Raw genomic sequence first — 21200 nt, 5'->3', positions numbered from 1 at the left:
CATGTATCTCTTTAGGTTTAATATGCTTCTTCAGACAACTGTTCAATGTTTCAGATACTCTTATGTTGTTACTCTTTTCCAAGATGGCCACCAGGAGTATGAGGCAGGACTCTATGGAACTGGGAGTCTGGGTGACTAATAAGTGATGTGAACTTAGCTTCCTTGCAGTTCAGCTTGCTCAATTCTGACCCTGGGTAGCCTGAATATCTGTTATTGAAGTCTTTTCTGGGTAAACTGACAGTACAGGTATAAGATTTTTCAGGGTCCGAGGACTTGAGAAAACTCTTTGATGACTCAACCTCCCCTTGCCCTTAGAGGGTTTGAAGACTCCTTTGAGTCACTGCCACATCTTTGTTCTGGCCCGTGACTCATGCTATCCACCCCACAGTCTCTGCTGTGAGTTACCTGGCTCTAAACATGGTGGGCTAACAGTTTCTTCAAGGAGGAATGGTGTCCACTCAGCAATAAAATAATTATTTAAGCTGCTGAGCAGTAAAATGATTATCAAAGCCTTTTCTCCCCTTTAAAAACCTATTCATTGGAAAGTTTCCAAGTATAGATTGATGATCACGTGAAGCATTTATTGAAGAACAATAACTATGCCCAGAGTCAATAGTAATTTGAATGTTTTATTTCTCAGCCAAATCCTACTACTTGTCTATGGGCAGTGACTATTATACAATTCTAATCTGTGTAGTTTTTTTTAATAGGCCATGTATAATTTTTAAATTTATATTTATTTTTAATAGAAGGATAATTGCTTTACAGAATTCTGTTGTTTTCTGTCAAACATCAAGATGAATCAGTCATAGGTGTATATATATCCCCTCCCTCTAGAACCTCCCTCCTGGCCATATATTATTTAATTAACTCTATATCTGGCTTGATAAATTCTATGCAATACAAAGAAATCTGCTTTTGAAATTCAGTAAATTAATAGGGAGATACAAATGATGCTATGTCTTCTAATTCAACATGAACTTCATAAAAGCCACTATTCACATTTGTGATCAAATGTCTTTAGGCTGAACTTTGAGATAAAACTGATACTTCAAAATCAAATGTTAAAAAGAAGCTGTAATGGTGGTTATTTCCAATTCTATTTTCCACTTTTGGGGAATTAAGACTCTCCCCACTCACAATATGTTATTTACAGAAATGTACTTGCAAACAGGAGTCTGAAACCTGTTGATTTTTTTTTTTAAGCACAAAAATGAAAAATGAGTATTAGATCCTGGAAACAGTTTTTCCTTTTAAAATAGTATTTAAACTGTAGTTAAATTTTGTAGTACATTTTAATATATATTTCATTATCTAACCAAACATGTCATAATTAATTTTATATGTTGACAGATTGTTCTTTCTTGTGAAATTTAAAGTGAAATATTTGCTGCATGTGTTAAATGGAAAACAAGTCAAAATGTATCTGTACTTAGTTTGAATATTATTTTTTATTTAAAGTTTTTATTTTATACTGAAGTATAGTTGATTAACAATGTGATAGTTTCAGGTGTACAACAAAGTGATTCAATTTTACATATACGTCTCTCTTCTTTATCATATTCCTTTTCCACTTGGATACTGAGCAGAGTTCCCTGTGCTATACAGTAGGTCCTTGTTGGTTATTCTTTCTTTAAACATTTTCTTATATTATTATTTCTAAAATATTTATTTATTTTACTTTTTGGTGGTGGTGGGTCTTTGTCGCTGATGTGGATTTTTCTCTAGTTGCGACAAGCAGGGGCTACGCTCTGGTTGCAGTGCATAGACTTCTCATTGCAGTGGCTTCCCTAGTTGCAGAGTACAGGTTCTATGCACACGAGGCTTAGTAGTTGCAGCAAGTGGGCTCAGTAGTTCCACATCACGGGCTCTAGAGTGAGGGCCCAGCAGTTGTCATGCATGGGCTTTGCTATCTAGTGACATTTGAAATTTTCCCAGACCAGGGATTAAACCAGTGTCCCCTGCATTGCAAGGCAGATTCTTAACCACTAGACCACCAAGGAATCCCCTGGTTATCCATTTTAAATGTAGCTATGTGTACATTTCAATCCCCAACTCCTTAACTAGCTTGAATATTAACAATGCTTTTTCTCCAGATATTCTGCATGATTAATGGTACCATTTGGGTTTTTACTCAAGTCACACATGCAGTAAGGCTTTTCCTGGCCACTCAGAAAGAGCAAGACATTCCCTATCATCCTCCTCATCTTTATCTTCCTTCTGTGGTTTGGTTTCTCTTTAGCAGTTTTCTCTTTCTTAAATACTATCAATTTTACTTTTTAGAAAATTTGTATTTTTTGCCTCCATCTCCCTCAGGGATCTTGTCTGCTGTATATACTGCTGTAACCACAGTGCCTGGCACCATGCCTTTGGCTGGTGCTCAGCAAACATTTTGGGGAAAAAAAAGAATTACAAGATAACTTTATAATAAATTTTTGTGAACATATTTTTTAATTGCTTTTAATATGCAGTGAGTGTCAAAAGTCATACTAGTCATTTTATATATGTTTCCCCTATTTAACGTAATTGTCATTAAAAAATCTATATGAGTCAGATGAAGGCTGAGATGGGAAGATAAATCATAATTTTAAACTTTTTAAATGTACCAAGCTAAAGGAAAAGATTTTCTACTCAAATATATTTGTATATCATTTGCCATCTTTAATATCTTTACATATACTTCATATTTTATCGTTTTCATGGGGGTTTGCTTCCCTGGTGGCTTGGTCTGTGAAGAATCTGCTTGCAGTGCAGGAGACCCAGGTTTGATCCCTGGGTCAGCAAAATCCCCTGGAGAAGGGCATAGCAACCCACTCCAGTATTCTTGCCTGGAGAATTCCATAAACAGAGGAGCCTGGTGGGCTACAATCCATGGGGTTCAAAGAGTCAGAGATGACTGAGTGACTAACACTTTCACTTTCTCAAAGTCTATTTTTTTATTTCATTCCTATTTCTTTTTAAAATTTATTTATTTTTAATCAAAGGATAATTGCTTTACATTAATGGATGTGATTTCTGCCAGACATCAACATGCATTAGCTATAGGTATACATATGTCTCTTTGCTCTTGAACCTCCCTCTCACCTCCCACCCTTTCCCACCCCTCTAGGTTGTTGCTGAACCCCAGTTTGAATTCCCTGAGTCATATGGCAAATTCCCATTGGCTATCTGTTTTACGTATAGTAGTCTATATGCTTCCATGCTACTGTCTCCATTCATCTCACCCTCTCCTTCCTCCCCCTTGCCCTTGTCCCATACGTCTGTCTCCACGGCTTCCCTGCGAATAGGTTCATCAGTACCATCTTTCTAGATCCCTTATATATACATTGATATATGATATTTTTCTCTTTCTGACTTACTTCACTCTGTATAATAGGCTCTAGCTTCATCCACTGCATCAGAACTGATGCAAATGTGTTCCTTTTTATAGCTGAGTGATATTCCATTGTGTATATGAAGCACAACTTCCTTATCCATTCATCTGCCGATGGACATCTAGATTGCTTCCCTATCCTAGCTAGTGTAAATAGTGCTGTCATGAACAGTGGGGTACACATGTCCTTTTCGGTTTTGGTTTCATCAAGGTATATGCCTAGAAGTGGTATTGCTGGGTCATATGGTGGTTTTGGGCTTCCCAAGTGGTGCTAGTGGTAAAGTACCCAACTGCCAATGCAAGAGACATGAGACATGGGTTTGATCCCTGGGTTGGGAAGATCTCCTGGAGGGGAGGGCATGGAAACCCACTCCAGTATTCTTGCCTAAAGAATCCCATGGATATAGGAGCCTGGTGGGCTAGTCAGTAGGGTCACAGAGTTGGGCACAACTGAAGCGACTTAGCATGCATGCATGCATAGTGGTTTTATCCCTAGTTTTTAAAGCAATCTCCATATTATCTTCCATAGTGGTTGTACCAATTTATATTCCCACCAGCAGAGCAAGAGAGTTCCCTTTTCTCCACACTCTCTCCAGCACTTGTTGTTTGTGGATTTTTCTCAGAGTGTACTGAATGAGAAAAATCCTGAAAAAGTGCTGTGTGCTGATGGTTTGTTTTGGTTATTTTTTTTAGTTTCTAAAAAATTTGTTTAATATCGGACTATAGTTGGTTAACAATGTTCTGTTAGTTTCAAGTGTACAGCAGTGATTCAGTTATATCCATGCAAGAATCCATTCTTTATAAAATTCTTTTTCCATTTAGATTTTTACAGAATATTGTGCTGAGTTTCCTGTTCTCTACAGTAGGTCTTTGTTGGTTATCTATTTTAAATATAGTATTGTGTATATGTCAATCCCAAACTCCCAATCTATCCCTACCCTCCTTCAGTCTTCCCCCCTGGTAACCATAAGCTGGTCCTCGAAGTCTGTGAGTGTTTCTATTTTGTAAATAAATTTGTTTTTATTGTTTGTTTTTTAGAGTCCAAGAATAAGTGGTATTGTATGATACTCGTCTTTCTCTGACTTAGCCCGAAGTTTGTCTAGGTATTTCGAGAAAGTTGTTTCACATCCTGGGCCCCAGGTAGATCTTTAATCAAAATGGATACACTCCAAGGATGTGAGAGAGATACAAATCTGTTGTGTAATTTTAAAAATGCCCCTGTGCAACATTTTCAGTTAAAGGACTATGTGGTGATGGTTGATTGTCTTTTTTTTTTTTTTTCCATTTTTTCCCAAGGATTTTATTTTTTTATTTTTTTTAGTTTTTTATTTTTTTAATTTTCTTTAATTCTTACATGCGTTCCCAAACATGAACCCCCCTCCCACCTCCCTCCCCATAACATCTCTGTGGGTCATCCCCATGCACCAGCCCCAAGCATGCTGTATCCTGCGTCAGACATAGACTGGCGATTCAAAGCTTCTGCACAACAAACGAAAATATAAGCAAGGTGAAAAGACAGCCTTCAGAATGGGAGAAAATAATAACAAATGAAGCAACTGACAAACAACTAATCTCAAAAATATACAAGCAACTTATGCAGCTCAATTCCAGAAAAATAAACGACCCAATCAAAAAATGGGCCAAAGAACTAAATAGACATTTCTCCAAAGAAGACATACGGATGGCTAACAAACACATGAAAAGATGCTCAACATCACTCATTATTAGAGAAATGCAAATCAAAACCACAATGAGGTACCACTTCACACCAATCAGAATGGCTGCGATCCAAAAATCTGCAAGCAATAAATGCTGGAGAGGGTGTGGAGAAAAGGGAACCCTCCTACACTGTTGGTGGGAATGCAAACTAGTACAGCCACTATGGAGAACAGTGTGGAGATTCCTTAAAAAATTGCAAATAGAACTACCTTATGACCCAGCAATCCCACTGCTGGGCATACACACCGAGGAAACCAGAATTGGTTGATTGTCTTTAACTAGACAGTGAGTTTCCTTTTTTTCGGTGGTGGTGGGTGCTTTCCTGATATTTTAGTTGGTAAAGAGTCTGCCTTCAATGCAGGAAACCCCAGTTCGATTCCTGGGTTAGGAAGATCTGCTGGAGAAGGGATAGGCTACCCACTCCAGTATTCTTAGACTTCCCTTGTGGCTCAGCTGATAAAGAATCGACCTGCAATGCAGGAGGCCTGGCTTTGATCCCTAGATTGGGAAGATCCCCTGGAGAAGGAAAAGCCTGCCGACTCTAGTATTCTGGCCTGGAGAACTCCATGAACTGTATAGTCTATGGGGTCGCAAAGAGTCGGACACAACTGAGTGAGTTTCCATGTTCAGTGATATTTATTTATTCAGTCTTTTCTAGTGCTGCTAGAACTTATCTCACAGCTGGTATTCAAAAGTATCCTTCAATTAAGAAATAAATAAATTTTTAGCTATATATATAACAAGCTATATTTCAATATAAATAAATAATCCTGGAAGATAAAAAAAAGGAGGGAAAAAAAGTATTTATGAAATGAATTCGTGATGAAATCTCAGAGGGAGGCCAGGACAAGTTAGTGTGAGAATGAATTCCAAGGACTCACATACATGGGACCATGTTGTAATAGCTTTGCTGTAAGCTTTGATGTCTTAGCATAGCTGTTACTACGTCTAGAGATCATTAGTCACTCTTTGATCTCCTGTTCTGTCTTCTTGTTCACTTCAACCACTGCAGTCCCAAGGTCCATTAGAGATGTGGTCATTAGATTTGCCCATTGCTAAATGGTGTTTATTCAAGGTAGAAATACACCTGTGATAAATGTGAACAGAAATAAAATGGAAAATGAACAGAAATTAAATACAAAGTGGACAAAAATGGAATGGTTCTTGTTTGGTTCATAAAGGTATACAAGTGGTACTGATCTCAGGGTGAATGGAAAAAAGTGATTATAATTGTCTTACATCATTGTAGTTACACAGATGAGGGTCAAACCATGGCTTATTTACTGGGTCCATTCTACTTTTTTTACCTGCCCAGGACACAACTCATATTCTTCTTTTTTAAATTGAGCTGCAGTTTAATTTTTTAATTTTTTATTTTATATTGGAATATAGTTGATTAACAATGTTGTGTTAGTTTCGTGTGTACAGCAGAGAACCTCAACACTCTTGTATCTTTCTGAGAACACCTGTGTTAGGGAGATTTTGAACAGTTGTAACATGGGTCACTGGTCAGTCTTGAAAGAAGAAAGATAATTATCAGGCTCCAGTCACTATTTGACCAGTCAGTGTTGGTCAGCTGAAGCCCCTGTGTCTTGAAAGCTGTCCATGTACCTCCGGCCTCTTCCTGTGCTCCCATCGTAAGGTTATATTCTAATTGAAGAAATATAATAATTTTGAGATTTCATGATATCAGCAGAGGACTATATAGATAATAACTACACTAGTTATTTTCCTACTGAGTCTGTCTTTTGACAAGATTTCTGTCTCAATGTCTACCATACGCCTGTTTTCTGCTCTCAACTGGACAGGCTAGGATTAAAGGGCATTTACCCTGATGTTAAAAAAAAAAAAAATCTTTAGCCCTGGTTACCTTCTTTGTGTAAATATCTTGTGTGTACAATGCCTCTCTTCCCAAGTCTCCAGGAGCACTGTGAGGAGGTAATTAAAGCGGTCTGTTTTTCCAGCACGTTCTGTCTGTTTTTTCTTTTCATTATTAGATGCGATGACACATTTGCCTGTGTGGCTTCCCACAGATGGCATAGAAATTTTGCGATCAAATGTTAAGAGTAAACCAACTGTCGTTTCAGATCACAGCTTTCCGTGTTGCTCCCCATGTGTAGGAATCTCGCTTTAATAAAATGCTCCCTTCTTTTTAAAGTGGTATCACCTGGCATGCAGAAGACAGTGGAATAAAGTGGGCAAAGTTTGAAAAGGCATTGGGAAACGTAAATGACTACCTAGTCGTATTCCCTGTGTTTTCACTCTGACACAAAAGAGACTTAAAATAATTACTGCACCAAAAAGTTGATGATTAAAAAAAAAAATCACTACTAACTATGTTTACAAGGGAGGTAGAAATGAGTTTGGATTTTTCTGGTATTTTTGTGACTTGATAAATTTTGTAAAGTGTTTTTTGGTAGCCTGTATATTTGATTCTAAATTTATTTATATCATTAGTAGGCATTTGTGTTGCTAAGTCCTTCTCCAGGGGATCTCTTGGACTCAGGGTTTAAACCCGTGTCTTTTATGTCTCCTGCATTGGCAAATGGGTTCTTTACCACTAGCACCAACTGGGAAGCCTTTCTGATATACTCATTTGACAATGAATAGATAAATGAAAAAAAAATGTAGCAATGCAAGTGAAATGGCTGGATTATAAGAAATGCTGTTGGTTTTGATTGATTCTTGGGTACAATATGCTCTTGAATTTTTACTATTCCCTATGTATTTGAATTTCGATGTATTTGTTGTAATATTTCTGCCTAATTTACCATAAGCACTGATTTTAATAAGAGCATTTGCAATGATAATTAGCTAAAAATACTTCACATGTAGGCAAATAGTTCATTATCTTAAGATCATATAGCCTAGATGTAGCATTTACTGAGTCTTTTTCTTGCATTAGTGTCACTGTTTTCAGTATACAGTCACTGAACATTTCCAAGTCATTTATGGCTCACTATCATAGGGATTGGGATGAACATTCTGTCTGGTTTTGTTTCATTTTGGTGGTGTTTTTAGTTTAAAATACTTAATGGTTCCATGAAATTTAATTTCTGTGGAAGAGATACTTTTAAATAAACACAATGGCATAAGAATAGATAAATAGATGCATGGAATAGAATTGAGTCAAGAAACAAACTCTTATCTTTAAAATCAATTAATTTTTAAGAAGGTTGTCAGGACAAATTCAGTGGGAGGACGAGTAGTCTTTTTAGCAAATGGTCCTGGGATAACTGGATATTCACATATAAGAGAATGAAGCTGGACTCTTACGTCATCTCCTTTACCAAAATTAATTACTAATGATCCAACACTAAAATATGGTAGCTCAAATTATAAAACCTTTTTGAAAGTAGGCATATATCTTCATGATCTTGGATTAGGCAATGGTTTCTCCAGGTGGCACCAAAAGCACAAGAACAAAAGAGAAACAGATTACGCTTGACTTCATCAAAGTTGAAAACTTTTGTGCTTTAAAGGACACTATCATAAAAGTGAAAGAATGGTCCACAGAATGGAAGAAAATGTTTGTCAGTTATAAATCTAATTAGGGAATTGTATCTAGAATATATAAAAAAGCTCATGACAATAACAAGACAAATGACCTCCTAAAATGAGGCAAATTTCTGAATGGATATGGTCAGTAAGCACGTGGGGAAAATGGACATCATTATCCATTAGGGAATGTAAATCATAGCAACAGTGAGATGCTAGGAGAGGTATAGTCAGAAAGATAATAGGGCTTCCCTGGTGGCTCAGTGGTAAAGAATCTGCCTGCTAATGCAGGAGGTATGGGTTCGATCCCTGGTCTGGGAAGATTGCACATACAAAGGGGCAACTAAGCTTATGCACCCCAGCTACTGAAGTCCATGTGCCCTAGAGCCCATGCTCTGCAATAAGAGAAGCCACTGAATTGAGAAGCCTGCACACTGCAAAGAAGAGCAGACCCCACTCACAGCAGCTAGAGAAAAGCCCACACTGTGAGAAAAACCCAGCACAGCCATAAATAAATAAAACTATTTCTTAAAAGACAGGTAATATTAATAAGTTTTCATGAGAAAGTGGAACTTCTAAACATCATTGAGAATATAAAATGATGCAGACACTTTGGAAAACAGTCTGATAGTTCACTGACAGGTTAAGCATAGATTGACATATATGCAATAGGATGTATAAAATAGATAATTAATGAGAAGCTATATGAACGCGAGTCTCAGTGAACTCCGGGAGTTGGTGATGGACAGGGAGGCCTGGCGTGCTGCGATTCATGGGGTCACAAAGAGTCGGACACGACTGAGTGAATGAACTGAACTATATAGTACAAGGAACTCTACTCAGTGCCCTGTGGTGATCTAAATGGGAAGGAAGTCCAAGAAAGAGTGGATATACATATAGTTGAATCACTTTGCTGTACAACAGAAACATTGTAAAACAACTATGTTTCAATAAAAATTAAAAAACAGTTATCATATAATCCAGCAATTTCGCTCCTGGTTATATGGCCAATACAAGTAAAAACAAATGTCCACATTTAAAACTTGCACATGAATATTTCTATAAGGATTGTTGATACAGCTCAAAAGTAAAAATAAACTCAAAATGTCCATCTACTGATTAATAAATAAATGTGGCTCATCCATAGAATGGAATACAGTTGACCCCTGATAAACATAGATTTGAATTGCATGGCTCCACATATACATGGATATTTTTCGATAGTAAATACTACTTTACTATAGGATCAATGATTGGTTGGGCTCACTGATGCAGAGAAACCATAGATATGGAGAGTTGACTGAAAATGATGCTCACGTTAACCCTGCCTTGTTCAAGGGTCAATTATATTAGCAATGAAAAGAGATGGAGTACTAATATATCCTACAGCACTGAAGAACTTTAAAAGCTTTATGGTAAGGAAATATGGTATGGAAATAAGGCAGTCATAAAATACCACATCTTACATGACTGCATTTCTATAAAATGCCCATAACAGTTTAAATTTATAGGCAGAAAATAGATTAATGGTTGCCTTGGGCTTGAGGGATTAGGGAATGACTGTCAATGGTATGTGTTTTCTTTTGAGGCAGTGAAATCCTCTAAACTTAATTGTGGTGATGGTTGTATAATTTTGTCAACATACCTAGTCTGTTGAGTTATACTCTTCAATGAGTGTACAATAGGTGAGTTATATTTCAATAAATTTGCTATAGAACAAACAAGGACATACACAAACTATGAGGAAAATAGGAAATGTATCTAAAATATTTTTAAAATTCAAAATTGGCATACTGAAGAATAAAGCTCTAGAAACAATGTCTCTAGCAAGACATATACAATGAAATTTAAAATCGAAGAAAACCTAGATAACTTAAATCAAAGAAGAAATCTATTTTGAATTGTTATTAACTGTCTAATGGCTCCATTTTACCCTGTGCATATTTATTTCACTCAAAATGTATGCTGGAAAGGTTTTCTATAGCATAGAATGATCAGAAATACCCTTTTAAAAATTCTTCACGTGACTTTTTGCATATATAGTCATTTTATCCTTTTATTAAAGTATAGTTAATGAACAGTGTGTTAATTTCTGCTATAAAACAAAGAGATTCAGTTATACACATATAAACATTTTTTTCATATTCTTTTCCACTATGGTTTATCACAGGATATTGAATAGTGCCCTGTGCTATACAGTAGGATCTTGTTTCCATTCTGCATGCAATAACTTACATCTGCTAACTCCAACCTCCCTCTCCATCCCTCCCCAAAAACCCTCACACTTGGCAACCACAAGTCTAATCTCTATGTCCTATTCACTTGATTATTAAAGTCTGATCTGTTAAGACTAGTTTCCTCTCAAAGAACCTCTGCTGTTCACCTGAATATATAGACTGTATTAATGATGGAATTCATTAAGAACTGTAATGTCATTTTTGGCTATTTGAAAGTTAACCATACAGCATTGTGATCCTGAAGAGTGAAACATTTTGCAGGAGGCTCAAAGTCATAGTTTAGACTTACAAGCTTTTGTTGCATGGACATTAAGTTCATCTCTCTCTCTAGCAAGCAGATATGGAGATTGGAAAATGGAGGTATGGATGTATTACAAGTTCATCCTCTGATGGAAAACAATCTTGGTGAAAAAAGCTCAGTGAAATAATTTCAATAGAATGACAGCATACTATGGTTCCTATTTTGTGCAGTTTATAAAGAAAAGAGTTGCAAAGAAATAGGCTAACTCAAAGGAGATTATGAAAAATGTATAATTGAATTAGAATATAGGGCTTTGGGAGAAATATTAAAGAAAATACAATTATCTAGACTGTAAGAGAATTGTATTTAGCTCCCAAAGCAGTAAACATCCTGGTTCATGCGCCTTCAAAAGCACTGTGAAACAGCAACACCAAGACATTTTCGGAAACAGAAAGTCCTTGGTTTTGTCATATGTCTGGGTTAGTTATAGTCCAAAGCTAGTACTAGAGTCAGTACTTACTAAGTTACCTCACTCTCAATATTGAATGTCCTATATACATAGAAGATCTTTTTCTGAAGAAACTCTCCTTTTCCAGGAACTTTCCTGACAGTCTAGTAGTTAAAACTTTCACCTTCTAACACAGGAAATGTGGGTTCAATCCCTGGTTGGGGAGTTAAGATCCCACACGCCTCGAGGTCAAAAAACCAAAACATAAAACAGAGGCAATATTGTAACAAATTCAATAAAGGCTTTAGAAATGGTCCACACCTGGGAAAAAATCTTTTAAAAAAGCAGCAGCTATCCTTTTCCCTCAGCAAGGCTGTGGATGGATGGACCCACTGTTGACACCATCTAGTCTTCTCAGGGCTGAGCAAAACTTGGGTCTTTTTCAGTTTGTATCCTGAAGAAGTTTATCTTGATCCCAGCCTTCAGTTCAGCCTGAGGTGAATTGGCCTTGGATTTACACTCATTCCGTTCTCTTCTTGATAGAATGGTTTCAGAGCCATGCTTGCTTTCACTAGTTAGGGATCTGTACCAGAAAGAAGACTTCTGACTTGCAGAGTTGGTAGTTTTGTATATTTTAACATACAAAATCATGGAATACTTAAAGATGACCTTCTCCTAACCTTCAACATCTGTGATTTTTTACTTTCCACCAAAAAAGAGACATTGAAGATGTGATTAAGTTAAAAACCTTGAGAAGAATAGATTACCTTGGATTATTTAGGTGGGGCAGGTGGTATCACAAGGGTTCTTAAGAGTACTGTCAGCATCAGGGAGAGAGATTTGAAAATACTGTGTTGTTGGTTTTGAAAATGTTGGAAGAAGCTATGAGACAAGAATGCAGGCAGTCTCTTGAAGCTGGGAAAGAGAAAGAAATGTATTCCATTCCATTCCAAATGTATTCTCTGCTTGTATTTGTGTTTTTAGGTTGCCATAACAAAATACCACAGACTGGTGTCTTAAATAAAAGAGTATTTCTCACAGTTTTGGAGGCTACAAGTTCAAGTTCAAGGGGATTGCAGAGTTTGTTTCTACTGAGGTCTTTTCTTTCTTCTTGGCTTGTAGTTGGCAAATTTCTCACTTTGTCCTTGCAAGACCTTTACTTTATTCATGTGTGGTGCCTCCTCCTCTTCTTATAAAGTCACCAGACCTATCAGATGAGGGCCCCATCCTTGTGACCCCATTTAACCTTAATTACTTTTCAAGAATCTGTATCTCCAAATACAGGCACATGGTAGGGTGTGGGTATAGGGCTTCAGCATAAGAATTTGCAGGTGAACAGAAATCACTGGGTAACATCCCTACAGTTATCAGAAGGAGTTCAGCCCTGCTGACAAATTGACTTTATCACAGTGAGACTTTGGCAATATAATTGTAAGACAATAAATTAATGGTGTTTTAATTTTGAGGTCATTGGTTACAGCTACAGTAGGGAAATGAACACAACCTTTTCATCCATCTTAAAGCCTGTTTTCTTTCTTTGTGACAGATTCATCATTATTAATGTGGTGACATAATACATGCCCACATGAACTAAAAAATAAATGGTAGACCCAGCTGCCCTACCTGCTCTATCGTGTGAATGCTTATGTACTTCCACACAAATATACACACTGGCCACTATAGATTTCCACTCTAAGATGGCTCAGGAATATTTACATGCCAGCATTCACTTCAGATTTTTGTTAACTCTCCTAAGTTTGAAGGAGAATACAAGTAGCTCCTTCTTTTGTGAGTAACTGAATATTTAGGATGCATTTCTGATAAACAGGTGATGACTCCATAATTCAGGTGGAAAGTAAAAGTGTTAGTCACTCAGTCTTGTCTAACTCTTTGCAACCCCGTAGACTGTAGCTCGCCTGGTGGGGACCTTCCCAATTGCCCCTATTGGCTTCTTCATTGAACTCTAGGCTTAGAAGATACTTTTTAAATATAATTTTAATTGGAGGACAATTATAGAAGATTTTGACTTGGTTGGGTTCCAGCTTGGTTTGACTATCTGGTTGGGCCTCTAGCAGGAATGCAGTAGCTTAGTGTCAAGGTCAAGGAATCTGGAAATTTTCAAGTGGGATCCTTCTCCACAGAGACAAAATGCTTTGTCACTCTTGAGCGACAGCAGAAAGCAGTGTCCAAATGAGAGGAATGGAAGTAGATTGAATGAGAGCTCTTTTGTGACAAAAAGATAGAGAACTCTTTTTAAAAGACTTATTCATGGTTTCTAGGTATATATTTGGTTAATGAAACCCTGAGAAGAACAATAAATCTGTTTGATATGGATTCTTTAGCTACTTTGGTGGAAATATGGAAGAATTTGGTAGAAGATACGGGAAATAGATGGGGAAACAGTGGAAACAGTGTCAGACTTTATTATTTAGGCTCCAAAATCACTGCAGATGGTGACTGCAGCCATGAAATTAAAAGACGCTTACTCCTTGGAAGGAAAGTTATAACCAACCTAGACAGCATATTCAAAAGCAGAGACATTACTTGGCCAACAAAGGTCCATCTAGTCAAGGCTATGGTTTTCCAGTGGTTATGTATGGATGTGAGAGTTGGACTGTGAAGAAAGCTGAGCACCGAAGAATTGATGCTTTTGAACTGTGATGTTGGAGAAGACTCTTGAGGGTCCCTTGGACTGCAAGGAGATTCAGCCAGTCCATTCTAAAGGAAATTAGCCCTGGGTGTTCTTTGGAAGGAATGATGCTAAAGCTGAAACTCCAGTACTTTGGCCACCTCATGAGAAGAGTTGACTCATTGGAAAAGACTCTGATGCTGGGAGGGATTGGGGGCAGGAGGAAAAGGGGATGACAGAGGATGAGATGGCTGGATGGCATCAGAGACTCGATGGATGTGAGTCTGAGTGAACTCTGGGAGTTGGTCATGGACAGGGAGGCCTGGTGTGCTGCGATTCATGGGATTGCAAAGAGTTGGATACAGCTGAGCAACTGAACTGAACTGATAGAGGAGTCAGGCTGTTTTGCCTTGAATCTCAAGAGAATACCTTGTGGAATCCTCTTAGAAAAACAGTCTCTGGTCTGTCCTACATAGGGTGTTCTGTAATCAAAAGGTGCCAAAAATACTGAATAAAATGGTAAGGTGCTTGGCAGTATTTTCAGTAATAGGGAATTTTAGGTATGATGGGATTCTCAACACAATTTTCCAAGAGTCCAATTCAGTCATTTCACCAGAATTCCACCCTTTGATATTGTAAAATAATGATAGTGTCCATAATTCAAGTTTCGCCCGAGGGAGTTTTTATGTGGGGGTGAGGGAAAGTTCCATGATTTTGTGACTTAGTTGCTCAGGGTGTGGTTTTTTAAAAATAATTTTGTTTATTTATTTATTTTTATCTGAGCTCGGTCTTCATCGCTGCTTCAGGCATTCTCTAGTTGTGATGAGCAGGGGCTGCTCTACGTTGCACTGCAGGCTTCTCATTGCAGTGGCTTCTGTTGTTGCAGAGCAGGGGGTCTAGAGCACAGGCTCAGTAGTTGTGGCACCCAGGCTTTGTTGCTCCGCCACATGTAGGATCTTCCTGGACCAAGGATTGAGCCACTGTCTCCTGCACTGGCAAGTGGATTCTTTACCACTGAACCACCAGGCAAGGGTGTGATTTAATTCTATTTCCTGTTTTAAAAATTAATTTTTATTGGAATATAGTTGCTTTACAATGTCATATTTATTTCTACTCTACAGCAGAGTGAATCAGTTATATATATATACACACATACATCCACTCCCTTTTGAATTTCCTTCCCATTTAGTTCACCACAGAGCATTGAGTAGAGTTCCTTGTGCTATATAGTAGATTCTTACTGGTTATTTATTTTACACATAGTATCAAATAAGCAAAGGAGTATGTCAAGGCTGTATATTGTCATCCTGCTTATTTAACTTATATGCAGAGTACATCATGAGAAATGCTGGGCTGGAGGAAGCACAAGCTGGAATCAAGATTGCTGGGAAAAATATCAATAACCTCAGATATGCAGATGATACCACCCTTATGGCAGAAAGTGAAGAACTAAAGAGCCTCTTGATGAAAGTGAAAGAGGAGAGTGAAAAAGTTGGCTTAAAGCTCAACATTCAGAAAACAAAGATCATGGCATCCAGCCCCATCACTTCATGGGAAATAGATGGAGAAACAGTGGCTGACTATTTTCTTGGGCTCCAAAATCACTGCAGATGGTGATTGCAGCTATGAAATTAAAATATGCTTACTCTTTGGAAGGAAAGTTATGACCAACCTAAACAGCATATTAAAAAGCAAAGACATTCCTTTGTCAACAAAGGTCCATCTAGTCAAGGCTATGGTTTTTCCAGTCTTCATGTATGGATGTGAGAGGTGGACTGTAAAGAAAGCTGAGCACCAAAGAATTGATGCTTTTGAACTGTCGTGTTGGAGAAGACTTTTGAGAGTCCCTTGGACTTCAAGGAGATCAGTCCTGGATGTTCATTGGAAGGACTGATGTTGAAGCTGAAACTCCAATACTTTGGCTACCTGATGTGAAGAGCTGACTCATTGGAAAAGACCCTGATGCTAGGAAAGATTGAGGGCAGGAAGAGAAGGGGATGACAGAGGATGAGATGGTTGGATAGCATCACTGACTCAATGGACATGAGTTTGGGTGAACTCCAGGAGTTGGTGATGGACAGGGAGGCCTGGCGTGCTGTGGTTCATGGGGTTGCAAAGAGTCGGACACAACTGAGCAACTGGACTGAACTGATTAATAGTGTATATATGTCAATTCCAATCTCCCAGTTCCTCCCACCACCGTTTTCTCCCTTAGTATTCGTATGTTTTTTCTGTACATCTGTGTCTTTATTTCTGCTTTGCAAATGATATCATCTATACAATTTTTTTTTCTAGATTCAACATATATGTATTAATGTATTTGTTTTGCTGTTTCTGACTTAATTCATTTACTTTCTGGCATACTTTAGAGAGTATGACTCTCTCTGAAGAAGCTGTGGTACATATATACAATGGGATATTACTCAGTCTTAATAAAAAACAAAATTGGTTCATTGATAGAGATGGATGGATCGTCTATTGATTTTTATTTTGATTATTTCTTATGGGATCCCAGGAGAACTTCCTTTTAATAGAAGTCAATAGAACCTTCTTTGAAGTTACTCACCACCCGTAATGCTCCGAATCTAATATCAGATGTCATTGTTTGCATGATGGTATTGGTTCATTTTACTGCACCATGAAACTCAAGAAAAAAAATTACTTATAAAATCATAGAAAATATTTTCTTTTTCTTTAAAAAGTTTAGAATGTTATTTTCAAAAATGCTTCTATTTTTAGTAATAATTCATTTTTAATGAGAAAACATCAACTTCTCTCTTAAACTCCCACAGATTAAAATTGTTATAGAATTTTAGTCCATTTTAACTATGGTGTACCATAATTTATGCTCAGAGGAATATTTAATAGGGAGAATTTCACTGTATAAACCCTAATCTCTCTTTATTTCTCTCTGTTTGCAAGCTTGATTCACAGTTACTCAAACCCCCTATTTTTTGACCATTTGGAAAATAACAAAGTATCATACTTGATATGCCAGTTATAAGTATTTAGTTTTTTCATTCCTTTAACTGGAATAATATGACTAGGAAGTAACTTTTAGGTTTCATATAGGTTGTATATTACAAGAGATGTTGCATCATATTTACATAGTGAAAAACAGTCCTGCATAGTAAAGGCAGGTTGAGTAAGGACTATGTCACCATGAACTCAGAGGGAACACAAGGACATGACTGAATGAAACAGTTTCCAAATGCACAGTTAGTTTAAAAGTTTTTATTTGTATTTTATTTGTCATATTGCCTCAAAATGTGCCACGAACACTTACTTTCCCCTTGAATAGTGGACCTTCATATTGTCTCTCAAAGGTGTTGAGAGTCAGAGGAGGGGGAGGTATCATTTAGTTAAGGCCCCCTAATTTACTACAAGTGAGGCCTTTAAAATGGTCTTCTGGGAATACAGTGTTATTTATTCTGTGGCCTCTTTTTTCCCTTTTTAAGATTTTTTCCTATCACTCTTTAATTCTGACTCTGCACTGGAGAAACATGGGAGCATTTCCTCAGTATAACCTCTCATCACAATTTAAAACACATTTTCCCAGTTTTATTGAGATACAATTGACATACAGTAATATAGACATTTAAGGTGTCCAGCATAATGATTTAACTTACATGTTACAAAATGATTACCACAATAAGTTTAGTTACAACCATCATTTAATGTATAAATGCAAAATAAAAAGAAAATATGTTTTTGTCCTTGTAATGAGACCTCTTGATATCTACTTCCTTAACAATTATCAAATAAGCCTCAGAGAGGTGTTAACTATAGACTTCATGTTGTACATTAATTATATCCCCAGCAGTACAAACTGGAAGTTTGTACTTTCTGACTGCTGCTGCTGCTGCTAAGTCACTTCAGTCATGTCCGACTCTGTGCGACCCCTTAGACGGCAGCCCACCAGGCTCCCCTGTCCCTGGGATTCTCCTGGGGTGGGTTGCCATTTCCTTCGCCAATGCATGAAAGTGAAAAGTGAAAGTGAAGTCACTCAGTCGTGTCCGACTCTGTGCGACCCCATGGACTGCAGCCTACGAGGCTCCTGGGCCCTTTTCCAATCTTGCTCCTTACCTTTGATAATCACCAGTATGAACTCTTTTTCTATGAGTTTGGTATTTTTGTTGTTGTTTGCTTTTATTTTAAGATGCCACATGCAAGTGAGATCATACAGTATTTATCTTTCTCTGCCTGACTTACTTCACTTAATGTAATGCCCTCAAGGTCCTTCCACGTTGTCACAAGTGGCAAGAATTCTTTTTTTTTTTTAATAGTATTCTCTTGTATGTATAAATACTACCTCTTTTTTTATCCTTTCATCTGTTGATGAACACTGTGGGTGTTTCCATAGCTTGGCTGTTGTGGTTAATGGTGTTATGAACATGAGGAGCAGATGTATATTTGCCACAGTATTTTCATTTCCTTCAGATATTTTTGCACAGGTGGAATTGCTGAATCATAGGGGTGTTCTGATGCTGAAGCTGAAACTCCAATACTTTGGCCACCTCATGGGAAGAGTTGACTCATTGGAAAAGACCCTGATGCTGGGAGGGATTGAGGGCAGGAGGAGAAGGGGACGACAGAGGATGAGAAAGCTGGATGGCATCACTGATTCTATGGACATGAGTTTGAGTGAACTGTGGGAGTTGGTGATGGACAGGGAGGCCTGGCGTGCTGTGATTCATGGGTTAGCAAAGAGTCGGACATGACTGAGCAACTGAGCTGAACTGAACTGAACTGAGGGATGTTCTATTTTTTATTTTTTGATGGACCTCCATACTTTTTTGTTTGGGCTTTTTTTGTCCCCTGTCCCGAACCCCTCACTTTCTTCCCTCCCCGTCCCATCCCTCAGGACTGTCCCAGTGCACCAGCCCTTAGTACCCTGTCTCCTGCATCTAACCTGGACTAGCGATCTATTTCACATATGGTGAAATACATGTTTCGTTTTTCCATACTGGCTGTACCAATTTACATTTCCATCAACAGTGTACAAGGATTCCCTTTCCTTCACATTCTTACTAGCATTTGTTATTGCTTGTCTTTTTAATAATAGCCATTCTAACAGGCATGAAGTATTATCTCCTTGTGGCTTTTATTTGCATTTCCCGTGTGGTTAGTGATGTTGAATACCTTTAGGCCATTTATATATCTTCTTTAGAAAAATGTCTTTGTCCAAGTTTAATTGATTTTTTTTTTTTTGCTGTTGAATTGCATGAAATCTTTATGTATTTTGAATATTAGTGTTTTGTCAGATAATAGGATCTGTAGTTATTTTCCCCTGTAGCTTGTCTTTTCATTTTTTTGATGATTTCCTTTTCTGTGCAGAAGCGTGTTAGTTTGATACAGTCCCACTTGTTTATTTTTTATTTTGTTGCTTGTGCTTTAAGTGTAATATCCAAAAGAATCATTGTCAAAACCCATATCAAGGGGCTTCCCCCTCCCCCCATTTTCTTCTAGGAATTTTATGGTATTTGGTCTGAAATATATTTTTAATAAAATGTATCAATAAGATTGGGATTTATTATTAAGATTATTTCCATTTTGTTCAGAAAGATTTGAAATGATAATGCTCTTGGCACATGAGCATAATTTCTACTTATTGAATATAATTTCTACTTACTACCAGGTACTAGGCATTTTGCTAAGGACTCTTTGCAAATTTTCCCACATTATCTTCTCAACAGGCTTATGATGTGGATGCTAATGCTATTTCTATTTTAGTAGTTGTGAAACAGAAGACTGGACAAATTAAATAGTTTTCTTAAGGTTGTATAGTTACATTGGACCATAATTGTGATTTGAACCCAAAGTGAGTGGTTTTAGCTTTCTGGAAAAGGGGTTTTAACTTATGGTTTTAAATTATTGGGGACTTGGTATCATCAACTGTAAAACATTGGAACTGGATAGATCAGTGAGTAAACAGCAATCTGTAAGCTTGGGATATACTTGGTTCATTTTTTTATTGCTATTTAACATGAAAAATATTATTATTTTTTTCAAGTAGGTGCTGACATTTTTTAAATCAAGAGAATTTACAAAAATCTGGATTCTGAGCTTTTCATGAAAACTCAGAACCTCTCAATCCCTGGCCTGCATTCTATAATGGTTATGATTGGCTGGAGCTGATTGGGTCTGTCCCTTTAAAGAAGATGGCATTCTCCAGTTCATCATTGTCCCCACTTGTTCAGGTCATGTCCCTGATTTTTTGTAGATGTTTGAATTTTGGCTTCAGGATTAGCTGGTTTTTGTTTTTTGTTTTTTGTTTTTTTTTTAATTAGAGGATAATTGCTTTGTAATGATGGTTGTGTTGGTTTCTGACAACAGCAATGCAAATCAGCCATAAGTATATATATCCCTTCCCCCCTGAGCCTCCCTGACACCCTCCCCAATCCCTCTGCCAGGTTGTGACAGAGAACTGCTCTGGGCTCTCTGTTCTATAGCGTAGCTTCCCACTAGCCATCTATTTTACACACGGTAGTTTAGCTGGTTCTTAATGTTTATTTGGTTTTCAATTTGGTGATTCTACATCCATAGTACAAGCTTATCTTTTTAGTAAGCTTACTTTCCTATTACCTAAGCATGCCCTCAGTATATAATAACTGGGAATCTGGAGATTCACATTATAAATTTATGGAACTAGACATAAAATCCATCTTAAATTCCTTCCTGAGGAAATATAAGAGCTGTAATGTGCCAATTTCTGCCAAGCATCCTTAGGAACAGATCACACACAAGTTATGCACTGTCTTAACAGTCACATTAAATTAAAGTGAAAAGATTAAAGAAGGCAGTGCCATGCTATGCATGCTTTGTAAGAATGTTTTTTATTTCCACATGGGCTATGGGTGAGACATTTAGAACCTGAATAATGGAATTGGTTGTTTTCTAATAGATGATTTTATTAAGATGAGTTCCCTTTGGCTATAAAAACAGCTCTTAGTGAAGATGCTTATGGAAGATATAATAGGTTTGGTTGCTTTTTAATAAAATATTTCATAATTCTGAAATATTTCCCTTCTCTCATCATTTGGATTGTGATGTCC

The sequence above is a fragment of the Ovis aries genome, chromosome 13 (genome assembly GCF_016772045.2).
Source record: "Ovis aries strain OAR_USU_Benz2616 breed Rambouillet chromosome 13, ARS-UI_Ramb_v3.0, whole genome shotgun sequence".
NCBI lineage: Eukaryota > Metazoa > Chordata > Mammalia > Artiodactyla > Bovidae > Ovis > Ovis aries.
The sequence above is the reverse complement of the archived record's forward strand: the minus strand, read 5'-3'. Positions refer to the sequence as shown.